The 20703-nt window shown below is 38.9% G+C and overlaps 1 protein-coding gene across 1 annotated transcript in view; it reads right to left on the bottom strand.

Moving 5' to 3' along the window:
- Nucleotides 1-20703, bottom strand: part of LOC105986065 (FAS-associated factor 1) — a 220438-nt gene that overhangs the window by 10058 nt on the left and 189677 nt on the right. The window lies entirely within an intron of this gene.

Here is a 20703-nt window from a genome sequence, read left to right on the forward strand (position 1 = left end):
AAAGAAGCTGCACTCCACAGCTGTGTCACGCTCATGTCCCTATTGTGTGGGGGCTTTGTTGTTCCCCACAGGAACCCAAGCTGTCTTTTGTAACTGTCAATTTAGTCCTAACAGCTAATTGTCTATTTTCTTTTGATGACCTAGGAGTTCCTAAAGAGGGCAGTTACAAAGTATCAGAGAGAGAACATAAGAATGGATCTGCTGGTCATGTGCTGGTCAGGGTGTAAAAAGGCTTTGTGGAAAAAGTCCTTTGCAAACATAAGGGATTGCTCTTGTTAACAGTACAACTAGTAATTAGTAACAGTAATAAGCAACCATAATAAGGAAAAAATAGAGCAACTTCTCTATTTTTGCTCCAGGTAGTAACATGATTCCTAAGGAACTACTAATCTGGAAAGATCCCACTAGGGGATTGCTCTATGACTTAAAATATCTCCACTTTACTTTGCTGGGCCAAAATGTCTCACTGGAGCAAGGAAAGAAATAGCACTGCGGAAGGGTGATCAGGAAACAGGGAAAATGTTTCTCCTTTTATTACTAACCTGTGTTAGAACAACTAGAGTGCTAGTGAGTGAGGTTGGATAGGTTTTGGGGCTGTAAAGCATAGGGACCTAGGATATTTTTTACTTGACAAGTGATATTAGGTGGGGATAAAAGAGAAGTTAAAGTCAGAATACAAGAATGGAGGGACAAAGGGCAAACAAATGCAGCAATGCTAATCGCTGTACTGTTGAAAATGAACTATATACCTTATATAAAACTTCTGGGTGGGGCCGGACACTGGTGGCTCACGCCTGTAATCCTAGCTACTCAGGAGGCTGAGATCTGAGGATTGCGGTTCAAAGCCAGCCCGGGTAGGAGAGACCATGAGACTCCTATCTCCAATAAACCACCAGAAAACCGGAAGTGGCGCTGTAGCTCAAGTGGTAGAGCGCTCGCCTGGAGCTGAAGAGCTGAGGGACAGCACCCAGGCCCAGAGTTCAAGCCCCACGATCGACCAAAAAAAACAAAAAAAAATTCTGGGTGGGAATGGGAGGGAAAAAACTGGGAGAGCACGGGAAGGAATGACACTGCCCCAAAAGAAAGGTACTCATTACCTGACATATAACTGTAATTCCTTTGTACTTCACCTTTATAATAACAATCAGACTTAAAAAAATAGAGAGAATACAGAGAGAGAAGACGGTGATAAAGAGATAGAAATTGTGTCTTTTTTGGGGGGGTGGGAGGGTGGCGGCGGTCCGATTGTAGGCCTGAACTCTGGGCCTGGGTGCTGTCCCTCAGCTCTTCAGCTCAAGGCTAGCACTCTACCACTTGAGCCACAGCGCCACTTTTGGCTCCTTTTTTTTTTTTCTGCTTATGTGGTACTGAGGAATCAAACCTAGGGCCTCATGCAAGCAAGGCAAGTGCTCTACCACTGAGCCACCTTCCCAGCCCCAGAAATTGTGTCTTGTATGTTTCCCTGCTTATTTACTTTTTTATCACACAGTAATACCAGTAGCAATGGCTAGTGTCTATTAGAAACTTACTAGGTCCTAAGTGAGGCTTTCTGAACACCAACTACATCAACCCTCTGGGGGAGGCACTGTTAACTCTGTAAAAACAAGGAATAGAAGCCAATACCAGTGGCTCATGCCTGTAATCTTAACTACTCAGAAGGCTGAGATCTGAGGATCATGGTTCAAAGCCAGCCCCAGCAAATCTGTAAGACTCTTATCTCCAATTACCTAGCAAAAAGCTAGGAGTTGAGCCACCGCTCCTTGCCAGCCTTGAACAAAGAAGGCAAGGGACAGAGCCCAGACCTGGAATTCAAGCCCCAGAATCAGTAGAAAAGAAAAAAAAAAGCCAAAGAATAAAAGAACAGAAAAGTATCAGAGGAGAGAATAGGATCCTGACATGTCACTTCCATCCAGGAAATCAGTTCCCATGATTAGTCCTGCATGGGATCTGAAAGACACAATTTCAAATAAATAAAAGGAAGGTCTACATTACAGAGAGCAGTTTCTAAGACCCTGGAAGCATAAAAACATAGGCAAATTAATGAATGGAGATTCTAGTGGGGGCAAGAGAAACAGAAACCTAGTGCAAATTAGCCTCATTGGCTAGTCTACACTGTGCCCAGATTACAAATGTGCCAAAAGACTGATCTCATCATCCAACAGGGCAGGCGAAGCTTCAGGGCTGGGTTGATTCTGAACAACTTAGTATGGTCATCCTGGCAAGGTACTCAAGTAATATCTTCAGTGTGTTGGTGTGCTGATTTGAAAAAGACAAAGCAGCACTGATTTAGGGGACATGATTTACTACGTTTGGAGGCCAATAGTGGATCACAGAGAGCAGCCAGAATCTTCAATTGTAGCTTTCTAGGAGGTACCTGATAGAAGACGGGTTTCACAATATTAATGGCTATCTTTGAAACAAGGACTAAGAAACAAATGAAACAAGCCCTATTTATTGGTGAGAACTATTAACTTGGCTTAAAAGATTTTTGAGAAACTCAGATTGTTTGCTCCATAGTTTCACCAATGGGCATGGATTAAATACTAATCCAAGAAGCACTAAGAAAAAGCACTGGGCTTTAACTCTTGGAACTCAACTATGCTCTTGAGCAAGTCACTTAGCACCCTATCATAAGACCCATACTTCTCATCTGTAAATTGGTAACAATATCACCCAACAGTCTCTCAATAAAATATTTCCCTCTGTATTTCTTTCCTTCATAATTCCATTTAGAAGGATCAGAGGTATAATCCTGTCGCTTCCTTACTAAAACAAGATAGTCCCCCTCATTTTCCCAATTTGTCAATTAGTGGATTAGTGATGTACTCTGACAAAGGTTTGTGGGGGGCCTATAATGGACAGAATGGCTGAAAACACAGTTTGGAGATAGAGCATAAAAACTCAAATGTCCTACTACAGATAAATTCCACTTCAGAAAAAATCTTTGCTGTCTGGCTTCAGAAAGATCTGGAGTAATGTGCTTGATGTGTGCTCAGGCAGAGTGGCTAAGGAGAAAGTGAGTATTTTGAATGCATTTTAATATCCAAGCAGGGATATGCATGCCAGTGTGTGTAGTTCTGCTCACAAACACCACTCAAGAGCTACAGCTTTGAACAGGAGTTAAAAGAGTTGAATCCCTAACGACATACAAAAGACTTGCTGGTGTGATTTATTCTGATGTATTTACTTATCCAATTACCAAAACAGCAGGAGATCATTAAATTTTCTAGTTACCAGATGCAGCACGTTCAATATCTTAAATGTTACCAAGGCTCTTTCTGAGCTATTTTGATATTACATTTTACCTGCCCAAAAGCTTGTGAAACTGGAAAGCAAGAATCATGAATAGAGCAGAAGTATTCTTTGAAGGCTGGCCCAGCAAATTCCCATACAATACCAAACCTATACGAAACAAAAGTATTTAGGAGGACAGAAACATTATTACCCCACAAGCCTTTTCTCCTTTCCTTTCTTTCTTTTATTTTTATTTTCTTGCCAGCCCTGGGCCTTAAACTCAAAGACTGGGCACAGTCCCTGAGCTTCTCTTTGCTCAAGGCTAGCACTCTACTACTGGAGCCACAGTTCCATTTCAGCCTTTTCTGTTTATGTGGTACTGAGGAATTGAACCCAGGGCTTCATGCATGCTAGGCAAGCACTCTACCACACCTCCAGCCCCTAACAAGCCTTTTCTTCATGCTCATTTCCTATCAGTCAGTTGCTGTAATCACACAGGACCAGGGCTCAGAGTGGAGGGTAGTAAGGGAACAAGCACCTGCTGTGAGACTGCAAATTTGTCTCCTAAACTTAGCACACACAGGTAGCTACCTGTGTGATCTTACAAGTCAGTTTTTCCTCATAAGTCTCCATTCTTTTTAAGGATAGGTGTGAACACCATCAGTTTGTCTTCCCTGTACTTATACAAATGTCTCTTGGAGAAGACTAAGCAACTTAAATGTAGAAACTGTTGGCTATTTCTGTATCCTTAGCAACCAAGCAAAGAACTTTGTGCATTATTTGCTCTCAGTAAACTAGCATGTTGAGTAAGAATCAAACTAGAGATCATTATGGCACATTAAAAAACAGACAACGGATCAAGCTCACATCAGTCTTTTTTGGAGTAGGGAAAATATGTTTATTTTCTTTTGAAGTTTATTAAAAAAAGTGAAATCTAAGATTTTTGAAAGGGAGGTGGTGTCTTGATCCCAACATTCTTAGCTATTCTGATATTCAAATATTTACCTCTTCATAGGCTCTACATTTCAGCCATTACATGAGTTTGCTATTTCTCAAATACATCTTGAGCTTTTTCTCTCTGAACCTTTGGCTATGTTGTTTCCTTTACCTGGAATGTCCTTTTCCCCAATAACAAATATTTCAGCATATAATCTCTCAAGCTCAAATGCTTCTTCCTTCACAAAAACAGGCCTGAGTGACAAAGCCTAAATTAATCTCTTTCTCTTATTCATGTTACAGAGCTGGCTAATTACAACTTATTCTTTCTCTTATTCATGTTACAGAGCTAGCTAATTACACCTTTTTTTCACCGAGTAGGCCATATACTTGTGGTATACAGCAACCATAATTTTTTTGTTTTGTTTTGTTTTTGTCAGTTGTGGGGCTTGAACTCAGGGCCTGGTACTGTCCCTGAGCCTCTCTGAGCTCTACCACTCGAGCCACAGTACCACTTCTGGTTTTTAAGTGGTTAATTGGAGATAAGAATCTCAGGGGATTTTTCTGCTAAGGCTGGCTTTGAACCACAATCCTTAGATCTCAGTTTCCTGAGTAACTAGGATTACGGCATGAGCTACTGGCATTTAGCCATAATGTTCACTGTCGGTCCTTAGGTGTTTATTCCACTGCCCTGCATGTGCCAATTCACTTCGGCTGAACCAATTCCTTTGTTTTACCTTAGGCTCCTCAGACAAGAAGACTGTCAAGGTACTGCCAACGCCAAAGCTGTCCTTTCCTAAAATAGCAGTCCTATACTTTTGACCAGGCAAGGGATCCCAAAGGATCTAGCTTAGAAGATCAGCTATACTTTCACACTGAGTTGTGAGGCTATTTTGAAATTGTTTATGAGTCTGTGCAGTTAGGTTGAATTCTGACAGCACACATGAGGTTTTATTGGCTACTTATACTGCTAGAAACTGTCAGTTCACTAAATGTTTGCTGAAAGACTGAATGACTGAATGAATACTTCCTACCCCTCTCCAAGCCTCCATCAGTCCACAGAAATGATATCTGGAGGAGCTGCATTCTTTGCCAAAGCTTTACTCCCTCAGGAGACAGACTGGTCAGTAATGTCACTGGCAAGTTATTTCAGCAAGGTCATTGGCTCTGGATGTTTTCTGGACCTAGCCTTACTTAGTCCTGCTGCATAGACATAGGGACTGACAATACATTTGCATCAGTTGCCCTTTCAAAACAGACAGATATTTCCCTGTTTGTTTAAACTATTGTTGGAATTGGTTAATTAGACGGATTTAAAAAATCTTAATACTCTAAACAGAGAAAACTGGTTCTGAATTATTAAGCAACATTTTCAATGCATCTGAATAACCTTAAGTGACTTAGCTGCCACCTGATCCTAAGCTCTGGCTCAGATAAATAAATGTGAAATATTGCCAAAGCTTCAGCTTATAGGAGCCTCCAGCTACAGTAAATAGAAGCTTAAGTCTCCATAAACTGCCTGGGATGGAGACATTCTCATAAAAAAGGGCAGAAGATGAGTTTACATAATGCCAGTGGGACCAGTAAGACAATGTTTTCAGAAAAGAGTTGTTAATGGGACAAGTATTATCAATACCCACATCTTGTAATCATAAAATCACATAGTATCTGAGTTGAAAGAAGAAGCCATTTTATTCTCAAAAACAAAATAAATTTTAGGCTCCTTGGAGTCACGCAATTAGGCTGGAAGAATAAAAATTTGTCCATGATGACTGCTTAGTCTCCTGCCCATGCTGGGGCATATTTTAAGAATGTAAGAATTACAAGTTGACAACTGGCTTTTAAGACAGTTGAAAAGTTTAGCCAAATGGGCTATGTGTAATTGAGCTCCAAAGACTCCATGTTTTTCATCTGAGATTTAGAGTTTGACTTCCATGGTCATCAGGAAAGGAACTAGGAATAAGTGGGGGTGAATGTCATTATAATGTGGGCCCTCAAATTGTCTAGCCTCAAACTGTGAGGAGATAAAGCTTATGAATTTCTGCCTGGTGAAATGGAAACTACAAGAACAGTGGATGCATGAATGGGAAGAAACATTTTATTTCTTCTCATTTACTAAGCAAATATTTTGGTATTTATTCAAGAAATATGTAAGAAACAGGTTAGACATTGGAATACTGTAGTGAACAAGATAGTCTCTCTGCCTTCAAGGAGTGCAGAATCTAGTGCAACACAGTGACAAGAAAATATAGCTCACTGCAATTCAGGGTAGTAAAGGCTATGACAGGAAGAGGGCACTAAAGGAACACAAGGAAAGTACATGCCTAACTCAATCCTAGGATGTCAACATATTTGGAGAAATATGTCTCATTGTAGCATGTACAGCTATTTCCTACAATCTAACCATTTTACTAACATGCATTTACATGCAATAAATCAATCTTAGTTGCTCACTACATGTTAGGTACTGTGCTAGGGAACAATCAGATAGAAATATCAGATACAACCCAAAACGACTTCAAACTTGATGTATACATTTTTTTAAAAAGACATATAATACATTTGGCCCTATGTAAATTTAACCCAACCTTTTCTTTTGGGTTTTCTGGGCCTTAAGTTACTGTAGTTTTCTGCTCTTCAATTTCTCATCTGTAAAACAATGGCCTTTTCTGATTCTCACAATCTAAAAAGCATGAATTAAGAAGGGTTACTTACAAAAGGTCTTACTTAAGGTCAAGAGGAAGAGGGAGAATGAAATAAATGTGGAAACAGTACAAAAGCTGTGGGGTTCAGATTCTGGGTAAAGGGCAGGGTGTGGGTTGGAGGTTTAGAGCTGAAGTTTGTAGCTGGAATTGACATTGAAGTGCGGGAGGGCAACTTGGCTGATTGATGCATGTGCTGATGCACTCTAGAATTCCAGTACTGGTTCTGAAAATTACAAGAAGTGTCTAAAAAAGGGAACAACAAAATGCTGATACAAAGGAAAAGGGGGAAACTATGCAACAGCGATATTCACAGGACAATATTTTGGAAATGATCTGTAAAACTTGGGGGGTTGAGGGGCAGGGAAAAAGGGAGAAAATGAGGGTAGGGGTAACAAGTTAGATAATAAATGTAATCACTAACTTATGTAATTGCAATCCCTCTGTAAATCACCTTGACAATAAAATTTAAAAAATATGAACATAACAGAAAAAGAAAAGGGGCTGGGAAGGTGGCTCAGTGGTAGAGTGCTTGCCTTGCATGCATGAGGCCCTGGGTTCGATTCCTCAGCACCACATAAGCAGAAAAAGCCGGAAGTAGTGCTTTGGCTCAAGTGGTAGACTGCTAGCCTTGAGCTGAAGAGCTGAAGGACAGCGCCCGGGCCCAGAGTTCAGGCCCCATGACTGACCCACCCTCCCCCAAAAAAAGAAAAGAAAAGGTAAATCTACAATTTTTTACAATGGGGTTATTATACAGACTGGAATACTGGACACAGAAGTAATGCTCTTTTAAGTTACAGCCTGATAAGAGTCATATTGGACTGCATATAACAGCTTCAAAATTTTATGTGGATTCTGATATGGTAAATTTGAATATATAGTGATTTGCAAATACCTTACAGGGATTGCAGAGTGGCTCAAAGGTAGAAAGCCATCTGTGAGCAAAAAAGCTGAGTGAGAGCTTAAAGTTCTAAGTTTAAGACCTGGTACCAGCACACAAAAATAAATATATAAACACCATATACAATAAAGTTCTGGGCAAAGTAAGTTTTAAAAACCAAATACAGTTTAAATATATCAACATATTTGCCCATAATCAGTAATAGTCACTCTATGGTCAGCATAATGTGGGGAAAGGCCTGGGTTTTGAGAATCAAATACTAGTATTAATACTGTGTAACTTAGAGAAATTTAATCTCTCTAACCTATGTCTTTATATAATGGGGACAGTAACTGTTGTTTGGAGAATTAATATATTTGGAGTGCTGGAATAAAACAGACACATAAAGAAATTGATTTATTTAGCTAAATAAATATTCTGCTGATCTGATCTGTTGGTCTCCAAGCTATTTATTTAGCTAGCTAGTGAGCCAGACCTGGGCCTTGAACTCAGGGACTGAGTGCGGTCCCTGCTCGAGTCTAGCACTCTTCCACTTGAGCCACAGCACCACTTCCAGCCTTTTCTGAGTAGTTTATTGGAGATAAGAGTCTCACAGACTTTCCTGCCTGGGCTGGCTTCTAACTGTGATCCTCAGACTGTAGCCTCCTGAGTAGCTAGGATTATAGGTGTGAGCTACTGGTACCCAGTGCTGTATTTATTATTATCATTCCCCACAATTTTTTTTAATGAGTGCAAAAGGGAAAAAGATAGATTTTCATAAGGCCCTGAATTCTACCCCATATTTGAAAATGCTGCATCAACTCAAACACATTGTAAAAAAATCCTCTGTATTACTTTGATATGTTCATAAATATACAATGAGAGGTTTTCTTATAAAATGCACTAGTTCCTCAATTTCCCTGTAGGTTATCAAGATTTTTTCCTCTTCTAGCATCAGCTTTATCATGGTAATTATTTCCTAAGTGCTAGTGATTTTACATGAGCTCTACGAAGTAGACACTTTTATATCCTTATCTTACAGATAAGGAAACAGAACTAAATAGTCCCTAAACAATTCACCCAAGATTGAACAACTAGGAAAGAGTAGAGCTGATATTTGATCTAAAACTCTACTTTCATAACCACTACCTTACACTTGCCTTTCCACCATTCATTTCCTTCAAATCTGCTTCAGTTACTGTCAAGGGCCTTTTCTGGGTATTGAACCAACACTACAATGTAAATCTCCTACATACTGCTAGAAAGTACTACACTTCCTAGATTTTCTGCCCCTCAAATTAAAAAAAAAACAAAACAAAACCCTCAAAATGAACCTCCCTGTCTTCCTTGGTTTTTTGCCTGTGATAGTAGTCTCTCCCTATTTATTGAGAGTTACCTCTGACATCATCTTCCTATTGGCCTTCCACCCTAATATAACTAAACATTTATCAAATTCCTCCTGATTCTGCTGATCTGCAAGTAGAACTACACCTTCCAATCTTCCATGTCCTTCACTGTAGACAGAACAGACTATTATAGCTCACCCTCCCTCCCTCCCTTCCTTCCTACCTCCTTCTCTTCCTCCCTCCCTCTCCCTCACCCCTTTTGCTATATTATCCAGGCCTCAAGCAGTCTTTCCATACTGGGACTGCCACCTCCAGCTATCACAGCATTTTTGACCTTTGAATGCTTTTGATTTGTTTACCTGGAAGATGTTGAACTGTGTTCAATTCTCTACATTAGTTGTATTTTGCAACAATGCACTAATAAATAGCTTGAATCTACTTCCCCTGTCTTTCTCTTGTTATACATAGCTTAGTAAGACAGCTATATTACATGAACCTGCTCTCAAAAAGTCACTGATCTTGTCTAAGCTGTTCTCTCTGGATACATGATTAGGGTGAAAGGGGTAGAAGTTTATGTAAATTCACTTCAAAAGTATTTTACAATTCAGAATTTTGCCCTGACTAGCTTTTGAACTTGCTACGTTTTTCTGGTTAGGCTATATAAAGTGATTTGCTATTAAAATATTTTTGTATTTCTTGCACACAATCTTTCCAGAGAAAAGATCTAGGTAAGAACAGGGAGTGATTTAAAAAATGTAGCTACAAATGTGAAGACATACCAATTTTGCAATAAAAGATAGAAGAAAACATCAATGACTTTGCTTTTCAGAACTGTTTATGGGTACTTTCTTCTTTTCTTGAAAAAAAAAAAAAGACTCCATGCTGCCCTTTTAAGCTATTGTGAGAAACATGAATTCAAAATGACGGCTAGGTCTTTAATCACACATGACAGTGGTAACTGCAAGACAGCAAGACCCCGGTCCTATCTCCTATACTTCCACGTAGAACATCTCAAGAAGTCATCCAGACTCATTGGGCAGATGTACTGGTGGCATAAAAAAGAAATGTTTAGAGATGGCTGCTTTAGGCAGTTACTCTGAAACCCAGGGCTAAACTAAATCATTTGAACTGAACAGGAACCCTGGGGTGGGAAGTCCTATGGTCCTACATGAGAAGCCATACTGGGGGTCCTGTTAACTTTCACTGCCTGACTAGGAATACTATACATTCCCTCAGAAATTATATTATTATTATTAGTTGGTCATGGGCTTGAACTCTGTCTGAGCCTGGGCGCTGTCCCTCAGCTCCTCAGCTCAAGGCTAGTGCTCTACCACTTGAGCCACAGCGCCACTTCTGGTTTTCTAGTGGTTTACTGGAGGTAAGAGCCTAATGGACTTTCTTATCTGGGCTGGCTTTGAACCCTGATCCTCAGATCTCAGCCTCCTGAGTAGCTAGGATTACAGGTATGAGCCACTGGCACACAGCTGTATTTTTTTTTTTTTTTGGACAGTGTCTTGCTATATTAGGTCGATCCTGAATTAGTGATCTTCCTGCCTCAGCCTCTTGCATGCTGGAATTAGTATACTACAACTTGCAGCTGGATTTTACTTTTTCTTTGTATCCTGACAATCATGACATTGTCTACTCCTGCAAAGTATTTAGGTCAGTTTTAATTCAGCCAGAATTGTGTCATACTTCATGACTTGAGCTTAAAAAACAAGTAACAAACTAAATACAGAAACTTGAGGAAACTTGCCTTGCTTGCAATGCTAGATCTTAGTAGTTAATGAGGTTTCTTTTAAGTAGGGAAGTACAGGATTTCTAAAAACCACAGTTGAGATCAACAGTGTAGGTTGTTTTCTCTCTGCATAAAAGATCATTTTTCTGTAAAGATGCCTTGGTCAAGGGCTAAGTCAGTTCAGAAAAGTGTTAACATATCATGTCTGACTGATATTCTTTGAAAGTTCAAGGTTTGCTTTTGGCTGATAGCTTGGAACTTTGGGTTTCAAGAGTTTCCAGAACTGATTGAAGTGGCTCATTATGCCTATACCATGTAGATAATGTAGTTTATATAACTTTCCTTCTAGGAGCCTGGCTGTACCAGAGACAGAATACATACATGGCACAAAGTTCCTGTAAGTATACTTGATTAGTAACACATCATACACATTGTTTCAAATTGTTGGTGGGGAAATTAAGCCCTATGACTTGGGAAAACACCCTGAGATGGTAGATAACTGTATTTGGCTTCCCCTAGATTTTGCCCCATATACCTTTCTTTACTCCTGTGCTGAATTTGCTTTGTATTGTTGGTATAACAAATCACAGTTGTGAGTACATTTACATGTGAGTCCCATGAGTCTTTCAAGGAAATAACTGAACATGGAGGTACCCTGGCAGACTCACAATATGTTATAAGAAAAAGGTTCCTCTTTAGACTAATGAGCAAAGGTTTTTACTCAAAAGGGATGGGATGGGGTCAAGAAGAAAGAGGTAGACAAATGAAGAGGAGAAGAGGGGAAAAATGCAGTCAAGAATCCAATGTATATCCTACAAAATTAAGAAGAGTGAGGGAAGGTGTGAATAGAGGAGAGATAGGTGAGAATGTTGAAAGGGGTGACACTGATCAAGATATATTGTATTCATAAACTGCTTTGTTAAATGGTAACTTCCTTGTATACCTACTAAAAGGTTTTTAATCACAATCTCAATTACTAATATATATGGAGACATTACCTCTCTTGTCTTTCCCTGCAACAAGGGGACCACAATAGTGGCCCTTCCTCCAAAGGAAGGATCTATTATAATACAAGTGACAAAGTAAAGGTCATCCTCAAATTAAGAATGAAGAATGTGTCTAAAAACTTATTTTTTAAAGGTGAGAGACAGGTCAAAAGCAGTTACTTTCTGGAAATGGATCAAAGCAGCTCAGCATTACCAACTCAAACTGAGTGGCCTTCTGCTGTTTACCAAGTGTTTTCATTATCACTTTTGATCTTATCAACACAATATATCTGTGTAGACATGTGACACTATCCTCACTTGAAAGAAGTAACTAAAATACAGACAGCTGACAAGATACACTCTGAAACTCAGCAACTAGATATTAGTGCCACCATTAGAGCAAAGATCTTCCTGACTCAAAGTACAGAAAGGACAGGAAAAAGCATAGAATCATTTATCAAAGTAGTCTAGGCATTGTTAGTCTTTATACATAATCACTTCACTAAGCCTTGCCTAGCTGCATTTTCATCATCTCACTTTTAAAGACATCCTTGACAGGTCTTTTGGCTTCAGTCTTTCTCCATGTTCAATTATTTTTCTAGGATTCTTGTGCTATATAACAGTAAAGGTAAGTGCTTTCTTTTTTTGTTTGTTTTTTTTTTTTGGTCTGGTTGTGGGGCCTAAACTCTGGGCCTGGGCACTGTCCCTTAGCTCTTCAGCTCAAGGCTAGCGCTCTACCACTTGAGCCATAGCGCCACTTCTGGCTTTTTTCTTTTTGCTTATGTGGTGCTGAGGAATCGAACCCAGGGCCTCAGGCATGCAAGGCAAGCGCTCTACCACTGAGCCACCTTCCCAGCCCCAGTGCTTTCTTTTTTAAAAAAATTTATTATTTTTATTTTTGCTGATCATAGGGCCTGAACTATGGGCCTTGGCGCTGTCCCTCAGCTCTTCAGCTCAAGGCTAATGCTCCACCACTTGAGCCACAACGCCACTTCCGGCCTTTTCTGCTTATGTGGTGCTAAGGGCCTCACACATGCAAGGCAAGCACTCTACCACTGAGCCACCTTCCCAGCCCTCTCATATTTAATTCACAATTCTACCAGTTCCTGACTATATGATCTTGTTTAAAAGACTTAACATGGCTAGGAAGGTGGCTCAGGGATAGAGGCCCTGGGTTCGATTCCTCAGCATCACATAAGCAGAAAAAACTAGAAGTGGTGCTGTGGCTCGAGTGGTAGAGCACTAGCCTTGAGCTGAAGAGCTGAGGGACAGTGCCTGGGCCTAGAGTTCAGGCCCCATAACAGACCAAAAAAAAAAAAACAAAAACCAAAAAACCAAACCTAAAACATATAGTTTTAGTTCCTCTATCTGTAAAATGGAGATAGTATTTCTTAGCTTAACAGATACTGGACATAGCTTTGCAATATGCTTCCTGGATCTTTTGATTTCTTAACTGTAAAGTAAGGAAAAACCCACCTCACAGGGTTGTTTTAAGAGGTCAACAAATCAATTGCATGATGCCTATATAAGGGATGGAAGATAGGATTGAGAAAATATTGAACTGAGCAACAAAGGAAATAAAACAAAAATAACTATAATTTTGATCCTGATCTGGGACACTATCAAGACACCAAACCTAAGAATACTTAAAGTAGAAGAAGGAGCTAAGGGCACCTAGGACCTTTTGAATAAAATTATTAGCAGAGTTTACCAAATCTTGGGAAAGAAGTAAATATTCATGTACAGGTTGTATTTTGAATTGTAAACAGTAATGACCAGAGAAGAACCTTGTCATGTTACATTATGATTAAAATTCCAAAAAGAAAATACAAAGTTGTAAGAAAAAAAAAGCTAACTTGGACTAAGAATTCTGTAGTTTTTTCTCATACAAAAATGGAAAGCAACTGATGAAGATACCAAGAGATGTTAAGTATGCAGAAGAGGGAATCCTTTTACCCTGTTTGTGGGAATGTAAACTGGGAGAGCCATTATTGAAAATAGTATGAAGCTTCCTCACAAAATTAAAACTAGGATGATACAGTAGTATCATTACTGGGTATATATCTGAGGGAAATAAAATCAGCATGTTAAAAGACATACTGAGCTGGGGCTGATGGCTCATGCCTATAATCCTAGCTACTCAGGAGGCTGAGATTTAAGGATCACGGTTCAAAGTCAGCCCTGGTAAGAAAGTCTGTGAGACTATTATCTCCAATAAAATACTCAGAAAAAGCTAGAAGTGGAGCTCTGGCTCAAGTGGTAGAGCATTGGTTTTAAGCACGAAGAGGCTCAGAGACAGTGGCTAAGTCCCTGATTTCAAGCCCAGGGCTGGCAAAAAAAAAAAAAAAAAAGAAATACCAGCATTCCTAAATGTTCACTGCAGCCTTACTTATATAATAGCCAAGAAAGTGTCTACCTTCAACTATAAAAGGAATGAAATCCTGTCATTTACAACAACATGGATAGAAATGGAAGTTCTGTGTGGTCATTAAATGAATATATCCTCTCAAACAAGTAAATTCTACCCCAAGGCCTCCTAATCCCCATCTGCTGAATGGTCCTAATACCACTTGTCTTGATATTTCCCAAAGCTCACAAGAAGTGAGATAACTCTGTGAAGTTTTTATATTTGAGAGATCTTGATTTCTTTTAATTAAAAGTTTATTGTGGCTTAATGATAGTATGCATATGATGCAGAAATAATGGGCACTGAGAAGAACTAAGCAGAAACTGTGAAGGATTTTGTATGTCTTAGAAAGAGTTCGAGATTTCTCTTCTAAGTCATTAAACCATTGGAGGCTTTAAGTTACTATCAAATCTATATGTCAGAAAAATAACTATCAGTTGTGTTCAACTCTATAGGCATAGACCTTTATTTCTCAACCTTGATTATTTAGGGATACTAGATATGACACTATCAAATATATCTATATGTTTATCAGGTGTGTGTGTGTGTGTGTGTGTATAATACCTGAGGGAAATGGAGCAAGTTCAGCTATAGCAATTTAACATATATATATATATATATATATATATATATATATATATATCCAATTTTGATTTTCAGAACAAAGCTTTAATTTAGTGACAAGTGAATTACAACTTTTGCTTCTGGATTTGTTTTTTGTGGGCTTTTATTTCTCCAGTCCTGAGGCTTGAACTCAGGGCCCAGGTACTGTCCCTGAGCCTCTCTGTGCTCAAGGCTACCATTGAGCCATAGTGTCACTTCTGGCTTTTTGTGTTTATGTGGTACTGAGGAATCGAACCCAGGGCTTCATGCATGCTAGGCAAGCACTCTACCACTAAGCCACATTCCCAGCCCTGGATTTTTTTTTTTAAATCAAATGCAGTCTAAAATAATTTTAAAGCAATTTCTTTGCAATATTAGAAACACATGAAAGCTGTTAAGGAATAAAATATTTTAGAATATTGCGTTTGGTATTGCTATTTATTGCATTACTAGATAGTCTATAAAGTTGATCATGTCTTTTGTTCTATGGCTAATTTTAAAGTAGAAATCTATGTCCCAGGAATAGATTTTTAAATATGACAACAATCTTAAAAAGCAATGGCCAAAAGCCAGGCATTGGTGGCTCATGCCCATAATCCTAGCTACTCAGGAGACTGACATCTCAGGATTGTGTTCAAAGCCAGATCAGGCAGAGATGTCCATGAGACTCTCATCTCCAATTAACCATGAAAAAACTCAAGTGGAGCTGTGACTCAAAGTTGTAGGGTGCTAGCTAGCCTTGAGCAAAGAGTGCAGTGCCCAGGCCCTGAGTTCAAGCCACACAATCAACACACACACACAGGTCAAGCTGGCTATGGTGGTACAAGCTACATGGTAATTGCAACTACTTGAGAAGCTGAAGCAGAAGGAATAGCCACATGTGTGCATATGGCCATTCATCAAACATCAAATGGTCTCTGTATGGCTGGAATGACAAAACTCAAAGAAATATGTAATTATGAGGTCACTATATTCTACATTCTATGAACAACATGCTGAAACTAGAAACTTAACAATGGTAGCTGAGAGTAATGCTCAAAAGTTATTTGGTCATACTCTCCAGACAGGGCAAAGTTGACTGAAAAGAATTATTAAGCAAATTATAGGAGGTAATTGTTTTGGACTGAGCTTCTTCAATAGGCCTCAAAGGACTAAAACCAAATTGGAGTCCCTCAAGCTAAAAGTTCCTAATCCTGGAACTTTAAGGGAATAAAACATGCTTTGAAAATTTATTCCAATGGGTTAGAATGTTGAAAGGGGTGACATTGATCAAGATATATTGTATTCACAAATGGTTTTGTTAAAGGCAACTCCTTCGTATAACTACTTAAATTAAAAAAAGAAAACGAAGAAAAAAGAAAACTGACTCCAGTCTACCTGAGTCAGCATAAGAGAAATCTCCTCTGTATAAACTCCTACAAAAAACAAATAAACAAATACACACACACACAAACCAGGACTGGGAAGGTGACTCAGTGGTTGAGTTCTTGCCTTGCATGAATGAAGCCCTGGGTTTGATTCCTCAGCATCACATAAGTAGAAAAAGCCAGAAGTGGCATTGTGGCTCAAGTGGTAGAGTGCTAGCCTTGAGCTGAAGGACAGCATCCAGGCCCAGAATTCAAGCCCCACAGCCAACCAAAAAAAAAAAAAAAAAATCAAATCCATTAGCCAGTTGTTTTTTTTAAACCTATTGCTCTGTTTTCTTGTTTCTACCATCTAAAACCCAATATTCTACTATTGCTCAATGGCAGCTCTACTCTATTTTTTAGAATGAAGGCTGTCCTGATTCATGAATGGAAAATAAAAGCCATTTAAGATCTATAATTATTTTATTGTAATTTTATCTTTTGATACTAGGGTCCATTCCCTGGAACTCATCTGCCATTTATCACTCTCCTTTCTTTGTATTTTCCAATCACTCTATTAATAGAAACAACTATTTTTCCATTTTCAGGCAGAGCTCTTCTGTATAATATGAATAAGAACAGGAAATATAAAATAGAGAAGGCAAGAAGGGTAAGAGTAATAGGATAAAGAATATGAAGGGAGTAGGGCACTGGTGGCTTCATCTGTAAGCCTAGCTACTCAGGAAGCTAAGATCTGAGGGTCAAAGCCAGCCCAGGCAAGAAAGTCCAAGAGATATTTATCTCCAATTAGTCCCTAGAAAATAGGACGTGAAGGTGTGGCTCAAAGTGGTAGAGCACTAGCCTTGAGTGAAAGAGCTCAGATAGCACCCAGGCCCTTAGTTCAAGCCCCATGACCACCACGACCACGACCACCACCATCACCAACAACAAAAGAAGTGACAGAAAAGAGTAAGGGAATACCAATCAAATGCCAAGTAGCATGAGTGACAGGTTGTTCTGGAAAAGGCCTATGTTGGGGTATAAGTTTATAGAGGACTTAGGGCAAATAGTTCCTCTCTGGACTCCTGGTAGGGTCAAGTATCCTTACTCTGCTTTTAGGCCTCACTCCCAGGGCAATGTCCAGATAAGGCAAAGGGACCACTGGTATCTACACAGTTCTAGCATGTGCAAGAAGTAGAGTCTGACCTAAATTCTGGAAATAAACACTATTCATCTCCTGGTAATTGTTACTAGCAAAATGGCAAAAACCTCTCTCCCACCAAAAAACAACAACAACAAAAAAACAACAAACCAAAACAACAACAACAAAAAACCCCACAACCAAATAACTCAAGACTGATAGCAATTTGATAATCCGTTTTTTTCTCAAGAAGGTCTGTGCCTGCTGCTATTTTGGTAATCCCCCAGTGCTCAGTTCAGTTAAGTATAATGGCCAGCAGACATTTAGTAAACAGTTGGACAGCTGGGAAATCTTAACATGAAGAATTGTTTTGGTTTGGGCAGCAGAAGCATAGAAGGACATTTAATAGATCTTCTGGTGAGAAACCAACCTCTGTATTGTGGAGAAAAGGCTAAAGACACAATAAGACTCCTATAGTTAAGTCTTATATTATTTGTTATTAAAGAGGCAAGGTCTTAAGATGTGCTTTTTAACAGTCTTTAGTTTGGCTGTAATTTAAGATGACTTTTACAAATTAGATCCTAATCCTTGCAGACACAGATGGCTATTACAAAATAGCCTTGCAAAAACAGTAGTTGTTAGACTTGAAAAAAACACTTAGAGAAGGATGAAGTACCATTAACTCTTACCCTACCTTACTCTTAAGGAGACCTAAAGAGTTTTCTGGGCTTTCTGGGTTTAGAACTGGAAAACAGTGGGTGTAGGGAACCTGCTCTGATTTGGAATGGCCTGCCTAGCTCAAGCTCCAAGACCATTTTGGATTACCAAAATAGCAGCAGGCACAGACCTGCTTGAGAAAAATGGATTATCAAATTGCTATCAGTCTTGAGTTATTTGGTTGTGTTTTTTTTTGTGTGGGGGAGTTTTTGCCAGTTTGCTAGTAACAGTTACCAGGAGAAGGAATAGTGTTTATTTCTGGAATTTAGGTCAGGAACTAGAGATTTGAGGGAGGCCTGAAGTTATTAACATAAGACAACAGTTACTAAATACTTACATATGAGGCAACATGGTGGGAACTGCAACAAAGACAAATTTGAACATAATACAGATTATCTTTATAACAAAAGATCAAGTGCTATGAGAGAAGAGTGTACAAACTACAATGGTATATAGGTGAAGCTTGGAAGAAGAGAGCTTTCCAGAGACAGCTTCATAGGCTGACATTTAAGCTAGGCATTAAAAGCTAGGCTCATTTGAACAACAGGCCAGATATAGTGCAAAGGGTGGATGTTCAAGGAGAGCATGCCAAAGTGTAGAGTATGAGATTTTCTATGCCTTTAGTGAATAGTGAGCAATCTCTTAACTCTTGCTGATATAAACAAGTAATAAAAGACAGTATATAAAGTCAGAAAGACAGGAATATGCCATATTGTACAGTTTTAAAAATATCCTAAGGAGAAGTAGGGACTACTGAAGAGGTTTTATGCCAAAGAGAAATGATTGTGTGGCAGATAACTTTACATTGACCAAAGACCATAAAACAGGCAAATGACTGGTAATGGGAAACTCCTGATTGCTCCTATATAAGCAAAATGCTCTGGCTTGATAGTTTCTCTTAGAAATTAGGACAGATGATACTAAGAAGTTTTGGGAAAAAAAATTGAAATAGTATAGAGATAGGGATGAAATCAGGTAAAAGACAGTGGGAAACGGGACTGGGAAATTGCCTTCTTTAACAATGCTAAAACAGGAGTAAATTTTCTTTAAGTAATGGGCTTTCTATTTAGGGACTGTCAAAACTGGCATTAGAGTTTCCACTTAAGAGGCTGAAAACTTGATTAGTAAAGCTTGAGGCAGGCAGGCAGGCAGATACCAGGTCAAAGCACCCTTGCATATTACATTGATTTGTGTTTCCTTTCAGTAGCATTTTTTCATCTACATCTTAATATAAAGATATTATTACAGAGGTTAATACTGAGCAGAAAACTTATCTTCTTTAAAAACAATCCTCCCCTCAAGCTATCAAAAAATAAGGTTCAAATAGTAATTTGGAAGAAAACAAAAGTTTTATTTTATAAAATAAGAGGTCTGTAGACCTATATCTTCTAGTACTTTAATTTTACACATGAGGCCCAAGAAGAGAGTAACTTGAAAGCAAACCTTGGGAAGGAAGAATTTATCCTAAGTTCTTTAAGTTTTCCAAGGAGAGACTCTCATCACAAAATATAAAGTGTAAGAGACAGGCAAATCCTGAACCTTTTGATAGTAGCCTCTTTTTTTATTTACTTAAAAAAAATTAGGGCTGGGAAGTTGGCTCAGTGGTAGAGTGCTTGCTTTGCATGCATGAAGCCCTGGGTTCGATTCCTCAGTACCACATAAGCTGGAAGTGGCACTGTGGCTCAAGTGGTAGAGTATTAGCCTTGAGCTGAAGAGCTCAGGGACAGTGGCCAGGCCCAGAGTTCAGGCCCCACAACAACAACAACAACAAAAATTAAACAATTATACAAAAGAGGTTTCAATTCAACATGTTGGTTTATGTGTACAGTGCATCTTGATCAGTGTCACCCTTTCTACTCCCCTTGACTCTTTTTTAAATATTCACATATTTGGAGTTTAACTTCAGTGGTAGAATTTAAGGACTTTATTTTTATCTGGATGTGTGGTAAGAGCATATGCATATATATTTGTATGCTTTTACTATGAATAAAGACAAAAAGCCTGGAAGTGTTGGTGGGGCTGGTGAGAAAAGGACCAATGGTCACTTATTTGGGGTCTTCCTGGGCTTAAACATAACTGGCAGAATCTTCATCCCACCTACAGGGGATTTGTGGCTGGGTAGTAGAGATAAAAGATACGTTACTAGTTTCTAACTTTATCCTCTAAATTTGCCAACCAATGTGAGAGACTCATAAAGTCCAGATTGCTAGATTTAGATCACAATAGAATCAAGGACTATTAAGATTTACTATTTTAGAGTTGAATAAGACCCAGAAATGAGACTAGGAGGAGCACTAACCTAGTAAGGAACACTGACCATAAGAGCAGCAACCATTATCTCCAAAGATAGGGAAATTAGTATTTCACAATATAAGATACTCCTTTCTTAGGAAGAGCTTTTGTGTATTAGGCCAGTAGTGCTTTCTGTAACCTTCAACTCATTAGTAAGAGTTTTGACCCTGCAGCAGGTTCCTTTTATTACACAGTGAAATTTCATGTATCTGAATATAACACTCATGTCTCTCATGACCTTTCTTTCCTGAAGTATTTGTTCCCCAGATAACCAGAATTGACAGTTCCTTTTCCTTCCTTCCAGCCCTGTCATAAATGTTTCTGTTTCTTCAGGCTTCTTGTTTCAACATGAAGATTACAGACCCTTTCAGGAAT

This window comes from Dipodomys ordii, unplaced genomic scaffold (assembly GCF_000151885.1).
Source record: "Dipodomys ordii isolate 6190 unplaced genomic scaffold, Dord_2.0 Scaffold33, whole genome shotgun sequence".
NCBI lineage: Eukaryota > Metazoa > Chordata > Mammalia > Rodentia > Heteromyidae > Dipodomys > Dipodomys ordii.